Source organism: Aethalodelphis obliquidens, unplaced genomic scaffold (genome assembly GCF_003676395.1).
Source record: "Aethalodelphis obliquidens isolate GAN/ISIS:26980383/991018 unplaced genomic scaffold, ASM367639v1 scaffold12, whole genome shotgun sequence".
NCBI lineage: Eukaryota > Metazoa > Chordata > Mammalia > Artiodactyla > Delphinidae > Aethalodelphis > Aethalodelphis obliquidens.
The window spans coordinates 36,133,429-36,161,158 of NW_020837956.1; the positions used below are offsets into that span (position 1 = coordinate 36,133,429).

At 48.8% G+C, this 27,730-nt stretch overlaps 1 long non-coding RNA gene across 1 annotated transcript; it reads right to left on the reverse strand.

Annotated features, from left to right (window-relative positions):
• Nucleotides 1-1,632: 1,632 nt before the first annotated feature.
• Nucleotides 1,633-3,581, reverse strand: LOC113624157 (uncharacterized). The gene is made up of 2 exons (XR_003434248.1): nt 2,281-3,581; nt 1,633-2,053 (listed from the first exon to the last, which is right to left on the reverse strand). It is a non-coding gene; the product is annotated as an uncharacterized LOC113624157 (long non-coding RNA).
• Between the last annotated feature and the right edge of the window lie 24,149 nt (nt 3,582-27,730).

The following is a 27,730-nucleotide window of genomic DNA, read 5'->3' on the forward strand; positions in this document are numbered from 1 at the left end:
ATAGGAACAGCCCCAGCACAAAGAGTTAACTTTATTTTCAGTATAAAGACGCGCAAATTAATCATGAGATACTGATTGGGTTACTTATCATTTTGCAGCCTCTCCCTGAAATGTAAATTGAAACCAAAGCCACTTTATAGAAAAAACCAGCACCAGCATATTTGACAAATATTAACCCAGCGATTCTCTCCATGAAGGCCCCAGGGCCCAGCTCCCACCCTCACTGCTGCAGGAGGCTTCAAGGGTGGCCTGGCAGTTTTGAGTGGCTTCAGGATGGAGGAGCCCCAAGGAACCCAAGGGCATAGCTGTGCTGTGCGTAGTTTTCCTTCATCCATGATATTTACGCATATAAATTCAACCTACGTACGCTGGGCACAGCCTGTGTTGGACAACCACAATTTGGGGGCCAGGGCGGGAGCAGCTGTGCCAGCGGGTGCAGAAGTGTGTCCCTATTGTAACAGTATAGACGAGCTGGGGTGCCTGGGGTGCACACACACACCCCGCCCCCGCCGCTCTTCCTCTTCTGCTCCAGGCTCTGCTCCCCACGTTCCCCAGGGTCCAAGGTGATCGGGAAACAGCTGGGAGAAGAGCCGGCCAGGCCAAGGACCTGCCCATGTTCCCAGAGCAACACGCAATCAGCTTGGGATGACAGCTGGCTTCCCCAGATGCGCCTGGGGACACACCTCCCTCCAGTCACCCTTCACTTCCTTCTTCAGGGGCCTGGCCCCGTTCAGTGAGGTGATTCTCATTTGCATGGAAAGGAATTTTGAGGCAGTGGCTCAGTGCAATAACCTAAATGGGTTTGTTAAATCATAATCCTTGAGTTTCACCACTGGGAAGTCCCCTAACCTTATGCAATCCACACTAATGTGACTTACACCGGTGGCCGGCCTGCAACAGGGACATCACTACATTTAAGGCAGCCCCTTCCACGTCTCAATGGATCTTATTAGAAACTTTTTCTTGAATGTTCCCCTTATTATTTTACACCCATACATCCTTAGGGTAGCTCCGACCAACATTTATCCTTTTCCTTGGAATATTTCAAGTGCTAGAAAAACAGGACTCACATGGGCCAACCCAAACTGACATTATTTCCACATGCTCCTCACGTGCCCCACTCCCCACGCGTGCAGGACCAGCACCCACCTCTGTCCCTTCCATCAGGCGTGATCAGGCCCTTTGCCCCAGCCCCCCAGCCCTGCTGGGCTCTTGGCTTGCCCGCTGTTCCATAAGAACGCTTCCAGTCTCCCTTTTATGACTAGAAACACTGATTTTGGTTGGTAGAGTTTGCCAACAGGTCCATTAAGCTGACCTCCCGCTGTGAGACCTTTGCTGGTAGAGAAAGTTGGTGTCGCGTGGGAAGGAGCACGTGGCCGGCTCCCCAGGGCCCGGCTGTACCGCCCACTGGCCATGAGATCTCAGAGGCGGAACAGGGGCGCCTGCCAAGAAAACGCTTCTCGCCAGGTCGTGTCTCCTGGTGGGAGGCTGCATCTTCCCAGAGGTGCAGCCTCTTCTAATTCACACAAAGGCGGCTGTGAGCCCCAGCTCCGGCCTCGCCTGGGGAAGTCAGGTCACCTCTGGGCCTCTTATCCGTAAAACGACGCTATGAGTGATGGCACCTGGCAGGCGGCCAGAAATATTTAAGTGAATGAATGAATGGATGAATAAATGGATGGATGAATGAACGATACCCATCTCACTGAGCGGCTGTGAAGACTCAGTGAGATCACGCAGGTGCTTACACCACACTGGCTCCCAGTAGGAAATCAAAACATGGTGCCCCCTCCCTTCACCTCCTTCTCTAGGTCCAAAGAAGAAAACCCTTCTTCACGCACCGACAGCCTGCTTTCCGGGTCTCGCCTGCATTGCTCTCTCTTCCCACACGTGCTCTGCGCCAGGACCGACCTAGCCGTCCGTCTGGTCCGAGGCTACGGGGGCGGCAGCTGGGAGTGTGGGCTGATCCGTGGCCCTGATGTTCGGTGCCTGGCTGGTGGCCCTGGCTGTGGGCACTGCCACACCCACCCTCTCCAGCCGTGGAGGCCATTAGAGGCTGTTGACAGAGGAGGAAAGTTAGTCAGTCTCCCCGCCATCCAGCAGCCGTAGCAGCTCTGTTACATCACAGCCCACACACCCGGCTGCCTGTCACCCACTCAAACGCGCTGGAGGACGCCCCGGCCCGGCCCCGGCCAGTGATCCGTCATGACTGTGGCTCCCTACCGCCTCCCCACACAGCTGCGGGCCCCGCCTTGCCCGGGTACCATCAGCTCCTTTTCTCACCGAGATCACTGCGGTGAGAGTGGCGTGAGTAGCCTCTCTGCCTCCTGAGGTGAGGCGGACCAGAGCGCTCGCGCAGGGCTCCGTGGCATCCGGGGCTCCCTCCCAACTGGCCCCTGTGACCAGCCACCAGAGAGCCGGGGACAGCTGCAGAGGATCGTTGGTTTGAATTATGCAAATGGGTCGGGTGGGGCTGGGGTGTCAGTGGGAGTCGGCTCTGCCGCTCGCCTGCCGTGACTCGCATTTCTAGAACCTCAAGCCTCAGTTTCATCAGCTGTGAAGTGGGGACGATAGCAGCACCTACTCTGCACCCTGCTTTAAGTTAAAGGAGAGGATGCTTGATGCAGAACCAGGACGTGATCGTAAACGGCTTCCATCAATTGCCGTAACGACGCTTGACTCTTCCTTCCCTTTACTGTGGGTCAAACGGCCAAACGCAAACGCTCAGGCGAGGTCACGCACGTGGAAGACCTCGGCGTATGTGAAACACGCATGTGCACAAGGGGAGGGTGAGTCCTACTGGGCAACGCTGACCCCAGTGCGTGGGGCGTTCTGTGGTGCTTCCTCCCTCAGGTAAACCTTAGTGTGTCAAGGGTCAGTCGCCATGATTCCACCGGCACAGCCTGCCATGGTCTGTTTTCCCTTGTCTCTGTCTCCATCTCTGGGGGCCTCATCTGCCGTGTGGGTGTTCCCAGAGCTCGCCCGAGTCCAAGGCACCATCCCACATTCTGCAAAAGTAAACACCGCTCAGCCTTGCTGGTTCCCTGAATGGGTTCTGGGTGAATCAGCCGGACAGCTTACACAGCCTGTTAAGTAATCATCCTCTCTCCCGGGGGTTCCCCTCTTTCCAGGAAGTGGCCTGTAGAAAGTCTGCTGTCTTGGGATGTGCTGCCCCAGCCCAGTCACTGCCCAGATTGCGCAAATGGTCAAGCCGGTGAGCAGTGCATACAAAGGCCGGGCTGCCGAGGTGGATGCTTCCAGTGAAAGGAGCGCAGGGCCCGGTGCAGGTAAACTCCAGGCTCCTGAAACGGCCCCTGGCAGTTCTCACCTTGGGCCCATGTTCTCCAAGGGCCAATTCTCTTTATCTGATTTCTATTTGACTATCAAACTGCTGGCTCTGGGGAAAGACAGACATGGTCTCCAAACCTATGAGGTGGAGTCATTTCCGGAATGAAACACTGGCTTCCTGTGGTTAAGGGCTTCTGTACCTTGAAGGCAGCACAAGACTTAGGGTCTAGGAGGGTAAAATTCATGGCTAAGTCTATTGAGGTACAGCTGACAAATAAAATTGTAATATATTTAAAGTATACAACATAACGATTTTTAAAAAATTAAATTTTGATGAAGTTTATTTCTTTCTTTCTTTTTCTTTCTTTCTTTTTTTTTTTTTTGCGGTACGCGGGCCTCTCACTGTTGTGGCCTCTCCCGCTGCAGAGCACAGGCTCCAGACACGCAGGCTCAGCGGCCATGGCTCACGGGCCCAGCCGCTCCGCGGCATGTGGGATCCTCCCGGACCGGGGCACGAACCCGCGTCCCCTGCATCGGCAGGCGGACTCTCAACCACTGCGCCACCAGGGAAGCCCAATGAAGTTTATTTTTTTACGTTTGTCCCTCATGCTTTTGGTGTTACGTTTAAGAAACCATTGCCTGATCCAAGGCCACGAAGATTTATATCTAAGAGTTTCACAGTGTTAGCTGTTACATTTAAAAAAATCTTTGATCCATTTTGAGATTTTTTTTTTGATATGGTATGTTTGTGGGACGCGTCCAGCTTCATCATTTCGCATGTAGCTATCCATCAGTCCCAGCACCGTTGAAAACACTGTTCTTTCCCCCACTGAATTGTCTTGGCGCCGTTGTGGAAAATCAATTGCTCCTACGTGATTTATTTCTGTATTCTCAATTCTGTTCCACTGATCTACACGTCGGTCCCTATATTACTACCATACTGTCTTGACTGCAGTAGCTTTATAGTCAGTTTTGATATTGAGAAGTGGGCGTCCTCCGGCTTTGTTCTTCTTCATCAGTGTTGTCGAATTTCAAATGTCATCGAATTTCCATGTAAATTTGTGGATCAGCTTGTCAATTTCTGCAAAGTAGCCACCTGGGTTTTTGATAGGGATTGCGTAGACTCTGTAGGTCAATTTGGGAGTATTACCATCTTAACAATATTATGTCTTCCGATCCATATACTGGAGATGTCTTTCTATTTATTTAGGTCTTTAATTTCTTTCAACAGTGTTCTCCCTCTCCCTCTCACCCCCAACCCCAGCCTTTTCCTTCCAGCCAAAATAACAGCAATCTCTTCAAGGTAACACATCAGATGCGGTTATGAGCCCCTCAGCCTCCTGGATGGTCCTCTGAGATGTGTTCCTGTTTGTCCGGGTCCCTTTGAGCTGTGGAACAAAGAACCCCTGAGCACAGAGGTCTCCCTCCGACCTGCGTGGCGGGGGGGAAGAACTGTGCCTCTGGGGACTCCACAGCACCCCAGGACACCACACTGACCTCCAGTAACCCACACGCTCCTAGGCCCCAGCACGCTGGTCCTGTGTTGCTGTCTGCCTGCCCCAGGACGCTATGAACCCATTCGAAGCAGGGACCCAGGCTTGGCCAGCTCTGTGTCTCTAAGGTCTGACTCACTTTTTCTGTTAATGTTTATGCAGTAAGGCAGCTCCCTGGATCTAAACAACTATTAATTCCACTGAAGAGTACATCCGGGGACGCTCCAGGACAGGATTGATCCTGTGGCCCGTCCTGTGAATGAAAGTCCCTCTCTCTTTGGAAACCAAGCATTCTAAGTACGGCTGGAGATTGCCATTCATCCTCTCATTCCACAGCCTGCTTCCAACTGACAAGTCTCAGGGCATTTAGCTCTGACTTAGGTGCTTACATGGGAGCACTGTTTGCTTTATGAGTACCCAGAGGTGATAAATAATAATAATAATAATAATACTCTCTTCTCCTGGGTGCTAAGCCTTTAAATTGAATGTTTCATGTGGCCGGTGCCTTCCAATGCCCACAGGCAACTTGCAGCACTTTCAGATAGGAATTGCAAACAGTGAGAACCATGTGACCCAGTTGCAGGAGAGCCTCGGGAGACCGCCAGGAGTGCTGTTTCTGAGATACGGCATCTCAGGGAACAGAAGTTTCCTGGTAGGGCAGAAAGAGGATCAGTCAGAGCAGAAGACACTGGGCATATTGTAAACTAGATCCACAGGCTGAATGACCTAGGAAGTTCCCCCCAAGTTAGGCTTATCTAGGGAAACCCTGTTGGCCGAGACGCCGACATCCCACTGGTGTCCGGACACCAGGTGGGTACAGCACTTCTTCTGAAGGAAGTGAGGCTGGATCCCCGCCCAGCGTTGCTGGGGAGATTTTACTTGTCCACCAGAAATTCCAAAGTAGATGCAATGAACACCACCTGGTCTGGTCCTGCACTCTGGGGCATCTTTCTTTCTTGGAGAGGGCACTACAGAAATCTGATTTTTACAAACTAATCATGTTCTGTGTGAATCTGTTCTCAAATGTTTTTCATAGTATTTGGGTCAGCAGCCAGGCTCTAAAATGGAAGAAGCTAGTGAAGAAAACCCTAATGTGTCTTTTCACCAGGCTGCCTTTTGGAGTTCCCACCAGCACCAAAATAAAGACATAAAGATACAGACATGTTTAGGGACCCTCCCAAAAATAGGGGGGAGTCTAAGAAAATGACCCTATAGCCCTACCCATGTGCCCAGGATTTCTAAAATCAACGTCTTAGCACCTCACTCTGCAATAGGGACGGACAACCAGGGATCCAGGACCTTGAAATACAGAGACTCAAACAAACAAATAAGCCTGAAGAAACAGTCTATAAAGGAGGAAGGAAAAAATCATTCTTATGGAACTCCTGAAAGGAATGCTAATTCCATCCATGAAACAAGAAGCAGATGGTAGACCAAAAGAAGGCTCAGAAGACAACTAACAGTTCTGGAGAATTAAAAATTTGATAGAAGTAATGAAATAATCAAAGGACAGGAAAAAGAAGTTGAAGACCTCTCCTAGGAAGTAAAGGCAAAGTGAAGGTCTAGGACTTCCCAAGCGATCCAGTGGGTAAGACTCTGTGCTCCCAATGCAGGGAGCCCAGGTTCAATCCCTGGTCAGGGAACTAGACCCTGCATGCATGCTGCAACTAAGAAGTCCACATGCTGCAACTAAAAGATCCTGCATACCGCAGCTAAGACCCAGCACAGCCAAAATAAATAAATAAATAAATAAATAAAAATAAAATCTTAAAAAAAAAAAAACACAGGAGAGCCTCGGGAGACTGTCAGGAGTGCTGTTTCTGAGATACAGCATCTCAGGGAACAGAAGTTTCCTGGTAGGGCAGAAACAGGATCAGTCAGAACAGAAGACACTGGGCAGTCTAGGAGAAGTGAAGGTGTAGGAGAAGAAAGACAAGCAAACTAATGGCCTAAGGCAAGGAGCCCAGTTAGAAACAAAGCCCCAAAAAAGCAGTCTAGAAAGAGGAACTGAGAAAACAGGAGAGGAAATAATGGATAACATAATTCAAGAAAATTTTCCCAGGCTAAAGGGTCTGAGTGTCCAGAATGAAAAGGCCCCTGAGTTCCAGCACAATGGAGGAAATCTGACCAGTGACCAAGGCTTTCCTGGGAAAGTGACTTGCTTTTATTTCCCTGAAAACTTGTAAGCAGTCACTTTCCCCCTGAAATGTGGGAGGAAAGAGGCCTCTGTGAGTTGTTGCTAGTGCTGGTAGGTGAGAAGGCTTTGTAGCAGGAACTAAAGGGAGGTTTAGCATGCCCTACCCGCTACCCCACCTCAGCACCAGGGCATACACTCTGGGCCCCCAACACTCCCTCCTTACCACCTTGGGGTCTCCTGAGATTTTTCTTTGAAGGAGATTTCATGGGCTGAAACATTGAATTGAAAGGGGTGCCTAATCAGTGGAGAGGTTTACTAAAGGGGAATGAGGCTCAGCCTGCGTGCAGGAACTGGACCGTGGCGGGAGGGTCCAGGCGCCCTGCTGACTGTCCCTGGGGAGCTGGGGAAAAGATACCGTTTTAGGAACAAAGGCATCAGGAGCTGTGGCAGGAAGGGACCTCTGACAGCCGCCACAGGGTGCACCTGTGTTGGGTGGGGGAGGATTTTGGCTGAAGGAACGGGTGATGCCATAGCATCATCCCCTGCTCGGCCTTTTTTAAATCCCTCATCCGACGGCACACCTGTCCACGGAGCAGCGTTTCGAGGCTGGATGAGCAATCCATTCATGCTTACTCTGTGGTTGAGTGTGAAGAGACCGGAGCAGGGATGACAGCCCTGGCCGCTCGTTTAAATCAAGGTAGCAGGAGCCGAGGGCCTTTCTCCAAGCACAGGATTGATCTGTGATCCCTGAGTCACGAGCAGGTGAATGGGAGAGGCTTTCAAACTGGGGCGTTGGAGGGAAGCTCAGGTTAGTAATAGAAGCATAGTGAGCTGTTCTTGATATGACTACCACTCTCAGTAATTATTATTATTATTTGACCTACTCAGATGGATCCAATTAAATAAGAATTGTTTTGCAATCAGGATATTCAGAGTATGACAAAGAGCTCTCTCTTTGGAGGCAAGGACGATCCCTTGGGTTTATACTGCTCTGGGTGGTTTATAAGGCAGCTCTACCTGTAGGGTCTCCTTTAGATTTTGATCCACACAACCAAGAAGACCAGACATTATTGCCTTATTTTATGAGCAAGGAGTTATTTTATGCTTCAGAGAGGCCAAGTGACTTGCCAAGGTCACACAGCAGGAAAAAGACAGAGCCAGGGCTGGTCTGTTCTTCTGGCCCCCATTTCAGATTTGCTCCACTACTGTCCTGGGGTGGAGGGCGAGCAAGTGCTGGAAGGAGCAGGGATTTGGGGTTAAATAAACAACTGTAATATAGGTCCTGATGATGGGACCCACTGGGTGGCAGTGGGACCCCAAGCCTTCCGGAATCTGTAAGCCTCAATCCTCCACTAAGCCCCAACCAGGCTGTGCTGTGAAAACTCTGGGTGTTGTTCGCATCTGAAGGAGACATAAGATTCTTGTTACTGACATTTCAAAATTAAAATGTGGTTTTCCTCCTTATTATAACAGCATGACAAGTTTATTACAGAAAATCTTGAAAATACATAAGACTATGAGGAACAATTAGAAATCACCCATATCTCTCTTAACACTATATTTCCTTTCTGAGGTCTTTCATGTATAGATAGGTATTTATTTTTTAAAGAATTAGGATCATGCTGTCTATGGTTTTGCATTCTATTTTTTTCTCCACTTTAACTTATTTCACCATTCTCTTCTTATGACAATAGTCTTTGGGAATATGTTATTTGAAATGATATTGTATTCCATCATATGCAAATAACTTTTTGCTTGATTTTTGTCTTTGGAAAACCATAGAGATGAATTAAATTAAGAAAGAGAGACAGACAATATGCCTGTGTAAATTTCCAAGCACAAAAGTGTCTTCTTTAAAAACAAAGAGCAATTAAAAAATAAAAATCACACACACACACACACACACACACACACACACACACACACAATTGAGTTTAAAAGACCTTTGAAAAAAACTTAGCATCCTTTCCTTAAAAGTTCTAAACACTATATTATGGAAACTTTAGAAATAAAGATCATTTACCAAGAACCAACAGAGAATATTTTTCTAAATGGTGAACCTCTAGAATAATGTTCATTTAAATCAGGAACAAATAAAGATGATATAATCACCATCACTATTTTTTTTTTTTTTGCGGTACGCGAGCCTCTCACTGTTGTGGCCTCTCCCGCCGCGGAGCACAGGCGCCGGACGCGCTCCGCGGCATGTGGGATCTTCTCGGACCGGGGCACGAACCCGTGTCCCCTGCATCGGCAGGCGGACTCCCAACCACTGCGCCACCGGGGAAGTCCCATCACTATTATTGAACATGATCTTGGTGGTTACAGCAAATGCAATAAAAAAAATTTTTTAAACTATAAAACTGGTTTGAATCTCGGAAAATAAGAGAGAACTTTGTCTATTTTTGTTGATGATATACTTAGAAACCCAAGAAATTAGTAAAAGTGATCAGAATTAATGAGTATTTGGTGACATAGCTAGATACAACATAAATGTACAAATACTGGCATCTCTCTAGTCTAGCCTTAAGTAAGTAGAAATGGGAAAAAAATATTCACAGTAGCAACCAAAACTATTGAATATTTAGGAACACAGTATAACAAGAAAAAAGTCTTACATAAAAACAATAAAATCTTATCAAATGACATAAACAAAATTCTGAATAAAGGGAAAGCCATACCTTATTCTTGGATGGGAAGGCATAGTATTTATTTAAAGTCATCCCTCCTAGAATTTATATATATATATATATTTAATGCAATTCCAAATAGAATCCTAACAGAGTTTTTTTAAGGGACAGATAATTGGATTAAAATAAATTATAAAGCTTATTTGGAAAAATAAATTCCTAAGAATACCAACTTTTTGAAAAAGAATAGTTAGAGGAATTTGCGTGATCAGATCAGGACATACCAGAAAGCTACTCTATTCAAATAAATATGGTATTGGCATAGGAAGAGAAACTAGCTCTAGAACCAAACTGAGAAAGCAGAAATAGATCCAGTATGTTTAAGAACCTAATACATGAAAAGATGGATTAATTTGTTCTCAGTCTTACAACTTACACAGGGATCAATTCCAAATAAAAACAAGCAAGCAAATAAAAAAAAGCAAGACAATAGGGATTTCTCTGGTGGTCCAGTGGTTAAGAATCCACCTTCCAATGCAGGGGACATGGTATCAACCCCTGGTCGGGGAACTGAGATCCCACGTGCCGCAGGGCAACTAAGCCCGAGTGCTCTAGAGCCTGTGTGCTCTAGAGCCCGAGCACCACAACCAGAGAGCCCTTGCACTACAAAGAAAGGTCCTGCATGCCGCAACTAAGGTCCCGAGTGCCACAGCTAAGATCCAATGCAGCCAAATAAATAAATTTTTTTTTAAATCTCACAAAAAAGATTTTTTTAAGGTGCTACACAATAATTTAGCAGTAGGAAAACCCTTTTATCAACAATGAAAATTTCTAAGCTATTAAAAAATCAGTGACTTCCCTGGTCATCCAGTGGTAAAGAGTCCACCTTCCAATGCGGGGGGCCTGAGTTTGATCCCTGGTCGGGGAACTAAGATCCCAAATGCTGCAGCGCAACTAAGCCCTCATGCCACAACTACTGACCTCACCCGCCTCAACAAGAAAGAGAAGACCCACATGCCACAACTAGAGAGAAACCTGTGCACCGAAACAAAGAGCTCACGATGCAGCAAAAGATCCTGCATGGCTCAACGAAGGTCCTGCGTGCCACACCTAAGACCCAATGCAGCCAAAAAACTAAAGAAAAAACCCCACAAAAACAGAACTAAACAACCATAAGAAAACCAGACAGACATGTTTGTCAATATTAAACCATTTAAAATTGTTTATGGCAAAAGATATCTTAAAGAAGGTGCCAATTATTTGCAATTCAGAGGACAGATAGTAGCTTAGTATCCATTATTTACTAAGAGTTCTTAGAAATTGATGAGAGACAATTACCTAATAAAAAATGGATAAGGATATAGAGAAGCAGTTTACAGAAGAGAAAATCCAAATGACTAACAAAATTTTTTGTAAGGTTCTCAAAACTCTCGAGTATAGGAAAAGCAGTTTATATTAACAGTGAGATAATTCTTCACAGCTATCAAACTAGCAAAATTTAAAAACAGAAATAGTACCTTTTGCTCTTGGGGATATGGTGAAATGGGTACTCAATTACTGGTTACAGCTTAATTGAGAGGCAATCTGGCAACATCCATTAAAATAATACATATATATCCTTCAGCCTAGCAATAACCCCATGTCTGGGTATCTAATGCATAGAAATAAGAGCATCAGTACATAAGACTTTATATTCAAGAACTGCAGCTCTGGAAAAATGTGGGAACAAAGTGAATACCTATCAATAGGATAGGGTTGAATAGAGCATAGTTATTCTCACCTTAGAATATTATATAACCATTAATAAGAATAAATTAGGGCTACAACTAATTTAACTTCTTTAAAGTTAAATTCAGGTGGTTAACTTCTTTGAGAAAAGTAGGATGCAAAAACCTGTATAAAGTATGACCTTGTTTTTGTAAATAATATTATTAGAACTTTGTATATGCTTGTATATTATTATATACAAGGAGAATATATTTTAGGTTGTTAGCATAGATGTCCAGAGGAGTTGTGGTAAGTGGAGCTAGAAGGGGCATGAAGGGCTGCCAGAAAAAAGGCAAAGGAAAGAATTACTACCCCCAGAAGAAAAATAAACCAAAGGGGATGGTGGAAATTGTGCATTCTGAACCTTCTTCCTTGGCCTGGGCCCAGGGGAAGTCCAGTGAGATCTGCCATATCTGCCAACAAAGACAGAGCATGGAGGTTTTTCTCTAATATTTAGCAAGTAGGAATGAGAGACACAAGCTTATCAGCTTAGCCTACTATGCCCCAGTACTATTCAGTAAAATCATTCTTATTGCATCTTCTTCAGCAACAAGATGGTAGTGAAAAGTCTCACCTTGCCCTGTCCCCATATGGGTGATGAAATGCAGTCTTTTATTGCCTGTCCCACCATGAGCACTTTCTCGGACAGCCTCCCTCCCCGAAATGCCTGCTGCCCACAGGGACCTCTGGACTCAGGTGTCCACTGCACTCAGGGTACACGTGAGTGGAGAAGAGGCCAGAACCAGTCATTTGGTGATGGTGAGCTCTTGCACAGAAAGGTTGTGTTGAGTTGGGGCTGGGGTGACCATTTGGGGCTGAGTAAGCAGGATTGCGAGAGTGATGGGGGAGAAAGCACAGACTGCAGTAAGAACTACCACACATCCCCAGAGAGAAATTGAGAGAATAGTCACCAAGCCTTCAATGGCTTCCCAGCCCCCAGTTTCCATTCCCATGAACTGGACTTTGTTTCCATGAGCTTGCCCTGTGCACCAGTTATCTACTGCTGTGTAACAAACATCCCCAGGGTGCAGTGGCTTAAAACAATGATTTTATTTAGCTCATGATTCTGTGTGTCAGTGATTCGAGCTGGAGTCTGTGAGGTTTTTCCTCTGGGCTGGGCTGAGCTTGGCTGTGCTAGGCTTGGGGTCACTCACTTGTCTGGGCATCCGTCCACGTGTCTCTCATCCTCCAGCAGGCTAGCTTGGACTTGGTGGCAGGGGATTCCCAGCCCAAGAACAGAAACTGCAAAACCTCTTCAGGTCTAGGCACGGAATTCTAATGTTGCTTCTGCCAAAGCCAGATTCAAGGGGTGAGGAAGAGGCTCTACCTCTTCATGGAAGGAGCTTCGAAGAGCTGTGGCCGTGTTTGCACACCCTGTATCATTTTGGTAACTACATTCATTCCATTATGTGAAAAAATTTCTGACCCCTGAAGCCAGAGAGCTTTGGCTACAACGTGGATAGAGACACAGAGCCCTTAAAAGAGATCAAATCCTACCTCTTTCTGTATCCTGAACCCTAAAAAATAATAATAGTTCCTGTTTGTTGGTCATAGGAGGGAGCAGGCAGTTACAGCGAGTGGACTCTGAGGAGGCTTTGCAGCAGTTGGCCCGGGCCTGGAAGGAAAGGCAGGCGTCCTCCCAACTGAGGTGAGGGGCCAGCAGGGGCCAGTGAGAAGGCAAGGGAGGCACTGGGGAGGATGCTGTGTGAGGAGGGCTGTGTGCCCCAAGACCTCCTGGTCCCCGTCCTGTTCAGGCTAATGAGGGAGAACCTGCCTCCAGCCCCCTGTGGGTTCTGGAAGAGCAAGGGCCATGTGCCTCTGACATCTCCTTCCTCAGAGAGTATCTTGTGCAGGAACAGCTTCCTCTTGGTGCTGAACCGCCGGGATGACACAGTTGCCTCCATGGAGCTCGCCGTGTGCCAGGCACTGCTCCACCTGCTTTCCCTGGAGCGTGACACGTACGGACTCGGGCGCTAGGTCCCCCCCCTTACCATGTCTGGACACCAGGCAGTGCTTCATTTCGCTTCCTCACTTGTTAGCTGATGACGGCACCGTACCCCTCAAGGTTCTCTGTCAAGGGAGGCATCTCAGTACTTAGCCCAGTGTCTGGCACTTGGGAAGCACCTGGTAAACATTATAGTCACTGACGACCAAGTCATTGCTCGTTCATTGACCAAACAAGACGATGAACTGGTTTCAGTGACATTGCGTATTTGTGTTTACCTCTCTTTCCTGGCTCCCCAGCTAACCTGCATGGAAGTTGACAGACTTTAGATCTCTTTATGCTACTAAAGGGTATCATGATACGCCACTGGGTGAGTGTGTGGGTTTTGGCCATCTTGAAACAAAATGGCAGCAGGTAAATGTTCTTAAATTAGCGTATCTATTGAGGCTAAATTGAGTGGGGTTAGAGGCCCCCGAACTGCTAAGTTATGATTGTTCTTATTCAAAATTCAGGCTCACCTTTAAATTGAGAAGTGGCTTCTTATCTATATGAAGACTTTTAAGTTACAATTGCTATTAGCTCTAAATCCATCTGGCCTATAACCAGGGAAATTTATTTCTACTATCTTGAGAACAAGAGAGTCTCCATTTTTCTGTTCATGAAGTGTTTTAGTGATTTTTTAAAACTGAAACTTCCAGGAGAATATTCCACAGGCACAAAGTTTATGACCTTTAAATAGCGGCAACTGGGCTTCCCTGGTGGTGCAGTGGTTGAGAATCTGCCTGCCAGTGCAGGGGACACGGGTTCGAGCCCTGGTCTGGGAAGATCCCACGTGCCGCGGAGCAACTAGGCCCGTGAGCCACAACTACTGAGCCTGCGCGTCTGGAGCCTGTGCTCCGCAACAAGAGAGGCCGCGACAGTGAGAGGCCCGCGCACCGCGATGAAGAGTGGCTCCCGCTCGCCACAACTAGAGAAAGCCTCGCACAGAAACGAAGACCCAACACAGCCAAAAATAAATTAATTAATTAATTAAAAAAAAAATAGTGGCAACTATGTTGTTTTTTCTTACAAGAGGGGTGCCTGGATTCACAGTTGATAAACGTTTTCCCTCTCCGTTCCCCTCTCTGTGCTCCCACCCCTTCTCCAATTTTCTGCCACCACAAAGGTCAGATGAGCGTCAGTGGCTCCCATGAGAAAGGAAAGCTGAACGCTTCTCATCTCTTGCAGCAGAAAGACATAGGCAAACACAGGGTGGTTTCTGCTGGGGTTGATGTATGGGGCACACACCCACACACGACTGTGTGGACTTGCTCTTCCCACAAAGTGAGTCTTTCATGGTGGGAAGGGAATATTCATTTATTTGATTGGATGCCTGTCAGCATTGCTCTGTGGGAAAAATGCCAAAATGGCGCCAGAAAACAGGCTTAACAAAGCATCAGCTGAAAATCACTCCTTTATCCACCTCTTCACTCTTACTTCCTGTTGCCCTTGGGCCTACATCCACACATTTCATTCATTCATTCATTCATTCATTCAGTACTTATCCAGTACCTTCCCTGTGCTGGGGATACACAGACAAAGAACCCAGGGTTCCACCTTAAGGAGCTCACACTTAGGGGGTGGGCAGTAGGGGAAGAACAGCAAACAAACGACCAGTGGCCCATGTCCTGGTAGAGGGAAGCTAAGAGAGCCCGGGCAGCTCAGCGGACAGACGGGTCACCAGCTCAGCTTGGGACAGGGGAGGCTGCTAGGGTGAGTTGACACTGCCGTTGGGTCTGGAAGGATGAGTAGACCTCACCAGGAAAAGAATCAGCAGATGCAAATGTTCAGAAGAGGGGAGAGGGTGGCAGTTCCGATCCCTCCAGCCGTGGGGCGGGTGTGTAGCACACAGGCACACAAAAACACCATAATTATTTGTTCAGTTGTGTCTCTTGCCCACTGGACTGTAAACTTTAGGGCACAGATGGCATTCCCTTCCCCTGTGGCAGCCCCAGCACCTCACAATGGGCTCGATGCTGGTGAGACCACTCAGTGAATGGAGAGTGAGTCAGACAAAGGCCCTCGCACAGCTGACCCTGCAGTGCGCTCCGTCTTGCCCTGGCCCAGAGGGGACTTGGAGTCCTTTCTCCTTTCGTGGAGCCTGGCACTTGGGATTCTGATCTCTGAGTGCTTGCTGGGTGCCTCAGAACCCCAAGATTCTTCTCTCTGTACCAAGTTATAGAAACAACAGTGAAAAATGCAATATTTTAAACCTGACTTTGAAATGCCAATGACATCTCCAAAAGTGGGAGGTGCTTCTCCTTTCTGGTCTATAAGTTAATGTCAAAGGAAGACATATGGTTAGAACATCACGTCCTTGGAAAAAAATAATTTGATCAAAGAAGATTGTTTGGTAAACTTGCCCAGAGTTCAATTAATTGGTTTGGGAGCAGATAGAATCTCCCTGAGATGTTCTGCTGCTAGATTAGTATTGGTCAAGATGTTTTGTTTTGTTTTGTTTTTAAATTTATTTATTTATTTATTTTTGGCTGCCTTGGGTCTTTGTTGCTGCACATGGGCTTTTTCTAGTTGCGGCGAGCGGGGGCCACTCTTCGCTGTGGTGCACGGGCTTCTAACTGTGGTGGCTTCTCTTGTTGTAGAGCACAGGCTCTAGGCGTGCAGGCTTCAGTAGTTGTGGCACACAGGCTCAGTAGTTGTGACTCGCGGGCTCTAGAACTCAGGCTCAGTAGTTGTGGCGCACGGGCTTAGCTGCTCCACGGCATGTGGGATCTTCCCAGACCAGGGCTTGAACCCGTGTCCCCTGCATTGGCAAGTGGATTCTTAACCACTGTGCCACCAGAGAAGTCCCTGTTCAAGATGTTTGAAGTTCAGAGGAGAACGGATTCTCAGAGGAGAAGCCCATTTGAATAATTGTCATCACTTGGGTTCCCAAACACTGTCTCCCAACATGAAACCCTCCTGGAAAGATGAAAGAGACATAACTGAGCTGGCTTTGCTGAAAATGGAGACGTTCTGGAAACTTTTAAGAACAGGTGGCTTGGACTTCCCTGTTGGCGCAGTGGTTAAGAATCCACCTGCCAATGCAGGGGACACGGGTTCAAGCCCTGGTCCAGGAAGATCCCACATGCCGTGGAGCAGCTAAGCCCGTGCACCACAAGTACTGAGCCCACGCTCCGCAACTACTAAAGCCCGTGCGCTCTAAGGCCCATGCTCTGCAACAAGAGAAGCCACCGCTCGCCACAACTAGAGAAAGCCCGTGTGCGGCAATGAAGACCCAACGCAGCCCAAAATAATAAATAAACAAATAAACCTTCTAAAATAAAAAGAACAGGTGGCTTATGACTTTCTCTTGAAAACTGAGTGTTTGAAGAGCACTAGCAAGTGGGAAGAGAAACAGGTTTGGAGGCGGAGGTCTTCTCCAAAGTCTAGGCCACAGCAGGGTTTCTTAACCGTGGCAATGCTGACTTTTGGGGCCAGACCATTCTTTGTCATCCGGGCTGCTCTGCGCATTGTGAGACATGTGACAGCATCCCTGGCCTCTACCCACAAGATGCCAGGAGTACATACCCCTTCCTTGTCGTGACAACAAAAACTGTCTCTGGACACGGCTGAATGTCCCCTAGGAGGCCAGGATCACCCCCAGCTGAGAACCACTGGGCTAGACCAATAAAATCTATTCTTTGGCTCTGAACAGAATTAGGTACCTGGAGCTTCAATCCATAAACTTCCTTTGTCAGGGAATGTTTCCCCCTCTAGCTGGTTGCTGTCCTCTTCCTAGCCTGTAGAGTAAAGATGGAGATTTAAATTACAATTCTCAATGACTGATTTGCAGTATTGCAGGCTAGTCCAGAGTTGTGTCTCCTCATTCCTGTGACATTAGCAGGCCATTCATCTCTCAGAGCCTCAGTTTCCCCACCTGTGAAGTACAGAGGATGCCCACTTCATTGGCATGGTGGAGATTCCATTAGCTGATGTAGGTGGTGCCCAGCACACAGCAGGGATTAATTCTTGGTAGCTAATCTTGCTGTGTGTACACTTCTCTCTTTAGCCAGGAGAGGATGGGGCCATTCCCAGGCCAGAGGATCCGACCTGCTACTAAGCGCTTTGCTGTTGGCTTAACTCGTTCACAGCCTGTCTCACACCTTTAGAAAGAGCCAGGAGACCATTCTCTCCATGACAGGTGCACAGGGCTCAGGGAAGGAGCAGGGCTCTGACGTCAGTCAGGCCACACTCAACCTCTGGCCCCACCGTTGCCCAGCTGGGTCCAGGGCTGGGTCACTTAGCATCCTCACACTTGCCTCTCCTCCCCTGAGAAAACGGGGTCGAGTCCCCTCTTCACAAGGTCTTGGAAGGGACGAAGTGGGCGACACCTGTAACAGTTCCCAACACACAGCAGTTTCTGGGACATTGTAAATGATCACGTCTGGGTCAGTCAGAGTGACAAGCCCAAGCCCCGGAAGGCAAGGACCAGAGCAAGCCCCGCCCTTGACCCAGGGGGAGTCGAGCGGGCGGCGCTTTGCTGGAATGTGCGGGGACAGCTTCACCTCAGATGTGGCTTCTGTGCAGCGTTAAACTAGGCATGAGCTCGGCGTAAGTCGGCAAGCTGAGCACCTCGGTTTCTAGAACCATGAAATGTCAGCTCTGAAGGGACAGTTAATGGTCAAATCCGTCAGCGGTTCCGGACTCTTGGTTCTCTTTAAGCAAGAAAACGTTCTTCCAAACCAAGCCATTTGTTCCCCAGAGACTATAAAACTAGCAAAGACTGTGGCAGAGAGCTAGGGGCAGGTGGGGAGCAGTGTTGGGTGCGATCCTCTGGGGTCTCCCCAGGGGGCCTTTGGGCTCAGAGACACACAAGTCCAGAAGCATTTACTTCACAGTCTAGCTTTGGCATCCAGTTTGCTTCTCCATGCTCTTACTCTGAGAACCTTGGTTCTTAACAGCATAGACGTTTATCCTGCTATATACATTCACATATGTGATCATTTCAGAGTCACAGTATCCACATTAGCACCACGAGGACAGCCACTGAGCGCAGCCTTGGTGGGTTCTTAAGAGGCTTGGTGTCACTGAGCGGCAACATCTAAGCACTGTCAATGGAAAGAGTCTTCTCCGGGCATTTGTGTCTTCACACTGATATGCAAACATTTATTTAAGCAGTGTCTTGTTTTTTTGTTTTTTTTATGGATTGCTTTGCAGTTCTTTTTCACTTTTTTTTAAAGTTACATGAAATAGATGCACAGTTCCAAAATTAGCACCGTGAAGCAAGGCACATTCAGAGAGGTCCAGCTTCCACGCCTGTGTCCCCTTGCTAGCCCTGCTCTCCCTTCTCCCATGGGCAACCGTTTAAAAATGAATGTTTGGCTATTATATGTAGAATGGATAAACACCAAGGTCCTACTATATAGCACAGGGAGCTATACTCAATCTCTTGTGATAAACCATAATGGAAAAGAATACGAAAAAGAATATATATGTATATATATTTTTGCTGTACAGAAGAAATTAATACAACATTGTAAATCGACTATACTTCAATAAAATAAAAAAAAGAAAGAAGGGCTTCCCTGGTGGCGCAGTGGTTGAGAGTCCGCCTGCCGATGCAGGGGACGTGGGTTCATGCCCTGGTCCGGGAGGATCCCACATGCCGCGGAGCGGCTGGGCCCGTGAGCCATGGCCGCTGAGCCTGCACGTCCGGAGCCTGTGCTCCACAACGGGAGAGGCCACAGCAGTGAGAGGCCCACGTACCGCAAAAAAAAAAAAAAAAGAAAGAAAAATAAATGTTTGGTTTACTCTAGCATTGTTTCTTTGTGAAAAATAAGCAAATATATCTTTTGAGTCCATATGTATGCTGAATATGTGTATATATATATATCATGTATATAAAGTATATTATTGAATATGTACATATATATTACAATATATACATGGACTACATATGGAATTTTTACGTTAGCACACTGCCCGTGCACATGCTTCTTTCTCTCAATGTATCTTGGAGATGTCTTCCGTAGCAGAATATGGAGATATTTTTCTTATTCCTAAAATCAGCACCTACACCCTTTTCATTCTGACAGGTGAGGACACTGGCCCAGAGAATCTCATCTGTCCTCCGTGCCCAGGATGTGTGGTGCGGAGAGGCCGCAGGTCGAGCCCAGGCCTCTTTCTACTAATCACACACTGGTCCAGGGCCCCCTGAGACAAGACGTCTTTCCAAAGCTGCAGGCCGGGGTCATGTCTGCGCAGCTCTGTCCCCCACCCCCAGGCAGAGGGTCAGAGCACCCTGGAGACCTTATCCAGACCACAGTCCAGGGCATCCAGCCCCAGGCCCCAGAATGGGGGCTAGAAATGGCTTAGGCAACCCCTAAGTCCAACAGTTCCCTGCACAGACGAGTAGCCCAAGGCTGGAAGAGGCCCCAGGCTCCCCACACAGGCACCGATCACGTCTCAGGCTCTGCAGGATGCAAGGGCTCTTCCCAGAGGGACCGCAGACCATGGGAGTGGAGTCCAGGAGACCTGGCTAGAATCGCGGCTCTGCCCTCCCGTGCTGTGTGGCCTTGGGCGAGCCGCCTAACAGCACTGAGCCCCTGTGCCCTCATCTGTCAAACGGGGATCCCATGCTGCAGATTTCATTGCTGGTCGAGCCAGGTGTGTGAGAACTGGAGATGAGAGTTTCCCGCACACGACGGGCGTGCTGTAAACCGCAGCCACGGTGTCTTCCGCCACGGCCCATTTAGGACGTAGCCACAAGAAGCAGCAACGCCAGCCAACCGCAAGCCAGCGTAGGGGGGAGAGTGGGTGCGGGGCGGGCCTGGGAGCAGTGGTCACATTCCTGTCCTGCTTCCCCCTCCCTGACCGGGGCTGGGGCCTCACCCTGATCAGTCCCGGGAATGAACCGAGAGCCTGCGGTAGAGGAGGTGACAGAAAGGTGACACAGCTCCGGGGAGCTGCCTGGGTCTGAGAGACCACGACAAGTCCCTGCCTAGGCCCCGGCTGCCCTTCTGTGGCCATTTCTCCAAGAGCAGGCCCAGCAGTGCCGGAGCCCCGAGGCCCTGCCCTCTTGGTCGGTAATTCCCGGTGGCCCTCCAGGCTCCCAAGGGGCTTCCTGCCAGACTTTCTATTCTTATGGTCACTTTGGCCTCTCAGTAATCCTGGGGAACAGGCATGGGGCTTTGCAGATGGGAAAACCAAGGCTCAGAGGCCACCAAGATCAGAGAGTTGGTGGGAAATGCAGAAGGGAAGCTTGACCTTCCCTCTCCAGGGACAGTGTGTTGCCCTGCTTTGGTAACACATTCGGGAAGCCCCCAGGCTTCTCTGAGTCTCAGCTTCTCTTATCTATAAAATCTGATGATTTCAGAAGTCCCTTCCAACACTCAACTCCTCAAATTCCAAGAATCAAGGAACATGGATTTCCTTCTTCTCCCCCATCTGTGTCAACCCCTCCTTGGGGGTCTGTCCCTGCAGAGAAACACAGGCCGACTCCGGGGGCCCATAGCTGGTGAGAGGGTGGCCCCCACGGCAGGGTCTGCAGGTGTTTGTCCCTCTGCAGCTCTCAGTCACCTGCCCAGGAAGGCCAGCATGCAGGAGAGATGATGGAGCACCGCGGCCCCTCCTGATTGCCAGGTGCTCCCCGGCTTCTGCTTCCCACTCAGACCCTTGCCAGGGGGCTGCTCCCTGTGCTTTGGATGTGGAGTGAGGGATTTCACCTCTGTGTTCCATTATGTCACAGATTTCATCTTTCTCTCTTTCTTCATGGAACAGGGAATTTTGTGGGAAATGATTTTTTTAAATTTACTTTATTGAAGTAAAGTTGATTTACAATATTGTGTTAATTTCTACAGTACAGCAAAGTGATTCTGTTATACATATACATATACATTCTTTTTCATATTCTTTTCCATTATGGTTTCTCCCAGGATATTGAATGTCGTTCCCTGTGCTATACAATACCACCTTGTTGTTGTGAGAAATGATATCCTGAAGGTAAAATTAAGATCCTAACATTTGGCCTGGTAGATTCCTTGTGGGGAACCAATGAAATAAGATGGAGAGAACACATTCAGCGAGGAGCTGGCCCAGATCAGGGCATGGGCGGTCCTCACAGGACCACGGACCTCTCCGTGGGCACTTAGCCGAGCGCTGACCCGTGGGGTGCTCACCACACTCTGGGGGAGGGGGTCCCAGTTTTCCAGATAAGGAAACACCCAGAGAAATTCAAATCCTCTTGAAGTCACAGACAGTGAGTGGCAAAGCTGAGATCTGAAAAAAGGGACTAGAAATCGTTGGCCCTTCACCGTCTGTCGCCCAGAGGCAGCGGCTTGGGTAGGCTGCACGCCAGTGCCCGCTTCAGGGGTCCGCGCTCCTGGGACCCATCTTTAGGCTTGCCTTCCTCTCCATCAGCCAGCACTGCCTCCCCAGAGGAGACCCCTCCCCAGACCACAGAATCCTGGAGTGAGCAAAGCAGATACACCTCTTCTTTTTTCTGGGTGCCCATTCATTTCATGTTATAATTCTCAAGTCTAAATGTATTTTTTAAACATGCCAGATAGTTGTGAAATTATATGACTATTCATCCTACCCTGCATCCTCCCATTTTTCTGTGTATCTAGTACACAAAAAAGAATAATAAAAATCACTTTTTGTTAGTATCAGGTGCTTTACGTGAATTGACTAAAGGGGCCCAGGTGTTATAGGGCTGACCCCAAATCTCACCCCTAAGGGGCAACGCTAGAGTCAATCCAGGTCTTCTGGGACCCCAAGCTCGTGGTTACCCCACTCTGACTCTGCTCTCCCCAGCAGAAAACCCTCCTAAAGGCCTGGGTTTGTCTCCCTGCCCCCTCACCCCAGGCTCCCCAGCCTGGGACTTAATTATACGTATGGAAAGGCTTCAAGCAGAGATGAAAGGGATCAGCGCTACGGAATTTTCCACGTGGGCCTCTCGTCTGAAAGCTCTATCTATCTATTTATCATCTATTAATTTTTTTTTAAAGAAGGGAATTGACTCTCCCAACACAGCTCAGAGGCAGGTGGAGATGGTCTTTCCTTTTTTTCTTACGAAGAAAGGAGCCTAGAGATGTGGGCTGGGCAGCTTTCTTGGGGGATGGGTGTTTGAACAGGGACCATGACGCAGGGTGGCAAGAGCTCATTCTTCCTTCAAACAACCTGGTCCCGGCCTATGCCTCAGCTTCCCCTGTGATTACCTCTCAAAGCTGCCAAGGGGAGTTATCGATGGAATGTCACCCAGGCCCTCCTCAAAGCTTAAGCATGAAGAATAGTGGCTGAAGTCAGGAGGGGATCCTAGAGTTCGTCCTGGAGTCCTTGCTTCGTGTGTCAAACTGGGGTGATGACATTCACCTCATGGGGTGGTCATGGGATCCCAGGAGATAACTCATGGACAGTCCCTAACCCAGGGCCTGGCACACTTATTAGAGACACATTATTATTTGCTGAAATCTGTAATTATCATGCTGCATTGATTATTGGTAGGGAGAAAATGTTATAATTTTTAAAAATTATATAAATTATCTTCTAGACCTTTTTCCTCCCACTTTCTATGACTATATCTGCCTTTGTTTCTGCTTGTATAGAAATTAAGTTTTGCCTTTTCCTGCAAAGTTATCTTTTATAGCCTACTGGATTATGATAAAATACTTTGTACTTTCACAGAACCTTTTATCCGGGAACCTCAAAGCACTTCATAAACTTTAATTAATTCTTGCAACAAGCCCCGTGAGGTAGGTAAGTATTATTACCCCTATTTTATAGATAAGGAGAGCGAGACATTGAGAAGTTAAGTAATTTGCCAAAGACCCCAAAGCAGGTAGTAGCTAAGTCTGAGCAAGACCGCAAAACGCCTATCTCAGGCCTCGCTTGGCCCACTGGGGCTGCCCTGCTGGTCTCCCCAGGCCCCAGGGCATGATTGATGGGGAGATCTCAATCAATTGCAGTGCCCATGTTAAATACATGTTGGATGGCTTACAGGTGTTATGGGGAATTATGCAGGCGACTCATATGCTTTGCCCCTGGGTACTGGCCTATCTTCAGGTGAGCTGAGCAAAACCTGCAAACCCATTTCTCAGATCAGGATGCTCGTGCTTCAAAACTCCCATTTCCCCCAGATCTGGACTTAAGCAAGCATCTGCTCTGTGCCAGGCACTGTGCCAGCGGCTTCTTTTTTCTTGCCTGTGCCCTCTCCTCTAAATTTAGTCTTATGGCAAAACTATGAGTGACTACTGTTATCCCCATTATACAGATGAGGACAGTTGAGGCTCAGAAAATGAAGTGACCTATCCAAGGTGACACAGTAGAACTGGGATTACAACCAAGTTCTGGCTCAAAGATGGGTGATCTTGTCACGCACCAGCTGACACCTGGTGTCCAGTTGTGTGGCAGGAAGGGTTATTGACCCTACAATGGATTTCCAAGGGGCAATGGTAGGTGATCAAGCTAATAAGTAGCTTCTGTTCTTGGAGGCACGAATTAATAAGGAACTCTCCTGGCAAGGTCTGATTGTACGCAAGATTTCAGAGAGGAGCCTGGTTCCTCCAGAGACCCTTTCCAAAGGGTATAGGGCAGAAGGCTCCCATTGTCTGCCCACCCCACCTTATCTCTCCTTACTCAATGGCTTCTCACCACAGGCAGCAAAACTCCTTCCCACAGGCTTGAGACCTGGGAGAGACTCAAGAAGCTTCACTTGCTTTCCTCCAGAGTGACTGTTGAAGTCAGACAAGCCTGGATTTGAATTGCGGTTCTGTACTCACTCATGGTTAATCTCAGGCAAGTCTCAACCTCTCTGAGCCTCAGTTTCCTCACCTGTAGAGGCATTGTTGCAAGGATTCAATGAGGTAACAAACACCATGGCTCACAGCACAGGGTCTGGCATACAATAAGTGCTTAGTAAATGTCAACGTTCTACATTCTTCTTCTTGCCTGATCATTGCCCACATCCTATCTGGCTGACTCAGACCAGTGCTGACCAATTCTTTTCTTTGTTGCCTTTGCCAACATCCTGGCTTGGACCCTCGAGGCCCTGCCGTACCTCACCCAGGTCATTGCAACACCAAGAGAGGTCACAAGAGCTGCTCTCCGCAGTCCTACGTGGCAGCCCGCTGGGGGCCACCCAGCTATGCCTCTCACCAATCCTGGATGTCACCCTCGTCTCTTTTGAACCCCTTCTCACTAAAGTGATGTGTTGGACTTAAGGGGCTTCAGGCCCTCAGCCTTCCAGCCCTGGTGCCCCAGGATTCCACTCTGCCCTGACCACTTTAGAACTGCAACCTCAGCCTCAGGAAATGAGGCGGCCCCTCCCCGGGGCCACTAGGTGAGGGGTGGTCATACAGCCTGAAGGATCAGGCTTCTCTCAGGTAGGGCAAATCTGAGAGAAAAGAACGAGTTTTCTATTGGATTATAGCTTTCAAAAATAAGAATCGTGGGACTTTCCTGGTGGCGCAGTGGTTGAGAATCTGCCTGCCAATGCAGGGGACACAGGTTCAAGCCCTGGTCCGGGAAGATCCCACATGCCGCGGAGCAACTAAGCCCGTGTGCCACAACTACTGAAGCCCGCGTGCCTAGAGCCCGTGCTCTGCAACAAGAGAAGCCACCGCAATGAGAAGCCCATGCACCTCAACGAAGAGTAGCCCCCGCTCGCCGCAACTAGAGAAAGCCCAGATGCAGCAACGAAGACCCAACGCAGCCAAAAATAAATGAATAAATAAATAAATTTATAAAAAAAAGAATGGTTACATAACAGCATTTAAGCTTTAAACAAGTTCTAAAATGTCAGCCCCAACCTTTCTCTCTCTTCTCCTGTGGGCTTCCCTTTGCTCTTTTCTGCTCCTCAGGCCATACCTCCTTTCTGCCTCAACTGGTGAATCTTAGTTTATTGTGAGAATCCCTTCCCCAGACACACGCAAGGTCTTGGTCAGCTTGGTATTAAAGGTTCCTCTTGGACCTGCCTTTTCTCTGCTCCGGCCACAAGCAGGCTGGGTGGCCTGGCCTGCCTTCCCCCACAGGGAGCACAGCCTGCCTAACCCCACAGGAGCCGGCCTAACCCCTCAGGAGCCGGCCTAACCCCACAGGAGCCGGCAAGGCCAGGCGGCCAAGAGCCTGTGAGGTGCCTCAAGGAAGTGGAGGGCCGGTGGGTGGGAGATGAGGGTCTGGCAGCAGAAGCAGGGAGCCCTTGAGGAGAGGGGGGTCCTGGGGCCCAGCCGGCCCCCGTTCTGGGCCAGCGTTGCCAGAGGTGCCCTAAGAATGGCCCTCAAGAGGGCCACTGAGGCAGGGGCATCGGAGCCTCGGGCAGCCGGGCCACCGGGACCCTTAGACCAGGCGTCCTGGGCCACTGCCTGCAGGACAGACCCTGAGGCCCCTTTCCTCCCGCTGACTAGACGGTGGGCACGACAAGGTCAGGGACTAGAAGGGCATGTCCTGTGCGCCCAACCTTGCCCAGGGATGGCCCAGCGACAAGCATGGGGGCTCCAGATGACCAGCCCTCAGAGGAAAAGGACACACAGCTACCGTGCTGGCCCCAGGCAGCCTCTGACCCGCGATGCCCGCAGCCTAGGAGAGCTGGGGCTGGCCACCTGATTGGCACCCCAGCGTGCCCGCAGCCACCTGGGGTCTTTGGCTCCCCGATGGGTCTGCTGTCTCCTCGGCCTCCCTACCTGGGCTGGCCTGAGCCAGTCCCTCAAGCCTTGACCAGTGAGGGGTATCTGGGCCTGCAAAGGCAATGACCTGGCCATGGCCAACCCCACCCAAGTCCGGCCCCCTGAGGGCCCTGTGCACTCCTGCTCTCTGAGCTGTCTACCTTTCTTACTTAAAGAGTTGCAGAATTAAACAAATGTTTGCTAAGTTCATGTGCCTAGACAGCCTCAAGAACTCCCACACTCGGGTCATGTAATACTCCCACTAAAGGAAAGTAGATTTCTTCACTGCAGTGGGTCCTTCTAGAAGTTTCTGGGCTATCACAAAGAATGCAACTGTACAAAGAACAAGGATGGTGTGTGTGTGTGGGGGGGTGTGTGTGTGTGTGTGTGTGTGTGTACATGTGCACCTGTGGGCAGCCCCTGGGTCCAATGGGAAGTATTGAATTCAAACCAGAGTACGAAAATGACCCGAGACACCCGAGCTCAGCCAGCTGCGGGGCCTCTGCTCTCCAATGAAGGGAGTGAGCAGAGAGGTGGGCTCATCCTTGATCTGGCTTAGAAGGGCAGACCCCCCAAAGCTGTTTTCTCTCATTTTAAAAGATCACATTTATTATTTATGGTCATAAACGCCAAAACTTGCTTATTATAGAAAATTTGGAAAATACAGAGAAAAATTAAGATCATCTGAAATCCCACTATCTTCAGGAGAAGTCATATCTCCTGAGCTCTCAGGGGGTGGCAGACATACGGTCCCGTGAGCGGGCACCCAGCTGGGCTGAGGGACTGGCAAATGTGGAGGTTCAGTGGAGGGCTTCGGTCAGACCATCAGGGGTGGCCGTCCAGCCTGGACTCCAACCCCACCAAAACGATTTATATTTTAGCCTTTTTCTTCCGATGTAAACTACCTCCCTCCCCCGCTTTCAACAAAACTGGGCTCAAATTGCATTCATCTGTATTCTGCTTTCTGTGTTTAAACCCTGTATTGTAAACATCTTCCCTGGTTTTGAAGCCTTCTTCGAGAACACCATTTCGGTCCCTGTGTAAGTTTCCAGCCTATGAAAACCTACCCACGATTTATTTCATTGTCCCGTTTATTAGCCTTTAGGGGCGGCCACGTAAGTGGGAGAGGACGCTGCCCCTCTTGAAAAACTGACCCCACAGGCCACCCCTTCCCGGGGCCCCCGAGCTGGGGCTGCGATGGGCAGGGAGCGGTGATTGGTCAGGGGTCCAGGGCTCCCCTACTCCTTTTTGTCAAAGAGGGCTCTCCTCATTGAGACTGCCAGCTTGCTTGGTGGCTCTGAGGTTTCCTTTGAGGACATGAAAAAGCTCTGGGAGTAGATGGGGGTGCTGGTCACACCGCCCTGTGAATGGACTGAATGCTGCTGAATTGTCCACTTCAAAACGGGAAATGTTATGTTATGTGGATTTTACCACAGTTTTTTACAAAAACTGTCAAACTGGACCCATCACTTTGTGACAGGACCGGGTTTGCTTCCCTGGTGGCCTCATTCTAACCAGGCGCAGAACAGGAGGAAGGCTCAGACCGTCACAGAAAGTTGCATGCCGCAACTAAAGATCTCACATGCCGCAATGAAGATCCCATGTACCACAAGTAAGACCTGGCGCAGCCAAAATAAATAAATAGATAATTTTTTAAAAATAGTAATAATAGGGAAATGGGGTGGGTGGAGGAGTGGGAATAGGAAAACTGTATATTTTCTGCTCAATTTTTCTATAATGCAAGAACTGCTCTGAAAAAATAAAGTCTATTAATTAAAAAAAAATGATACCACACGGACCCTGGCCAACCAGATGTAAAAAGAGTCCCACAGGCC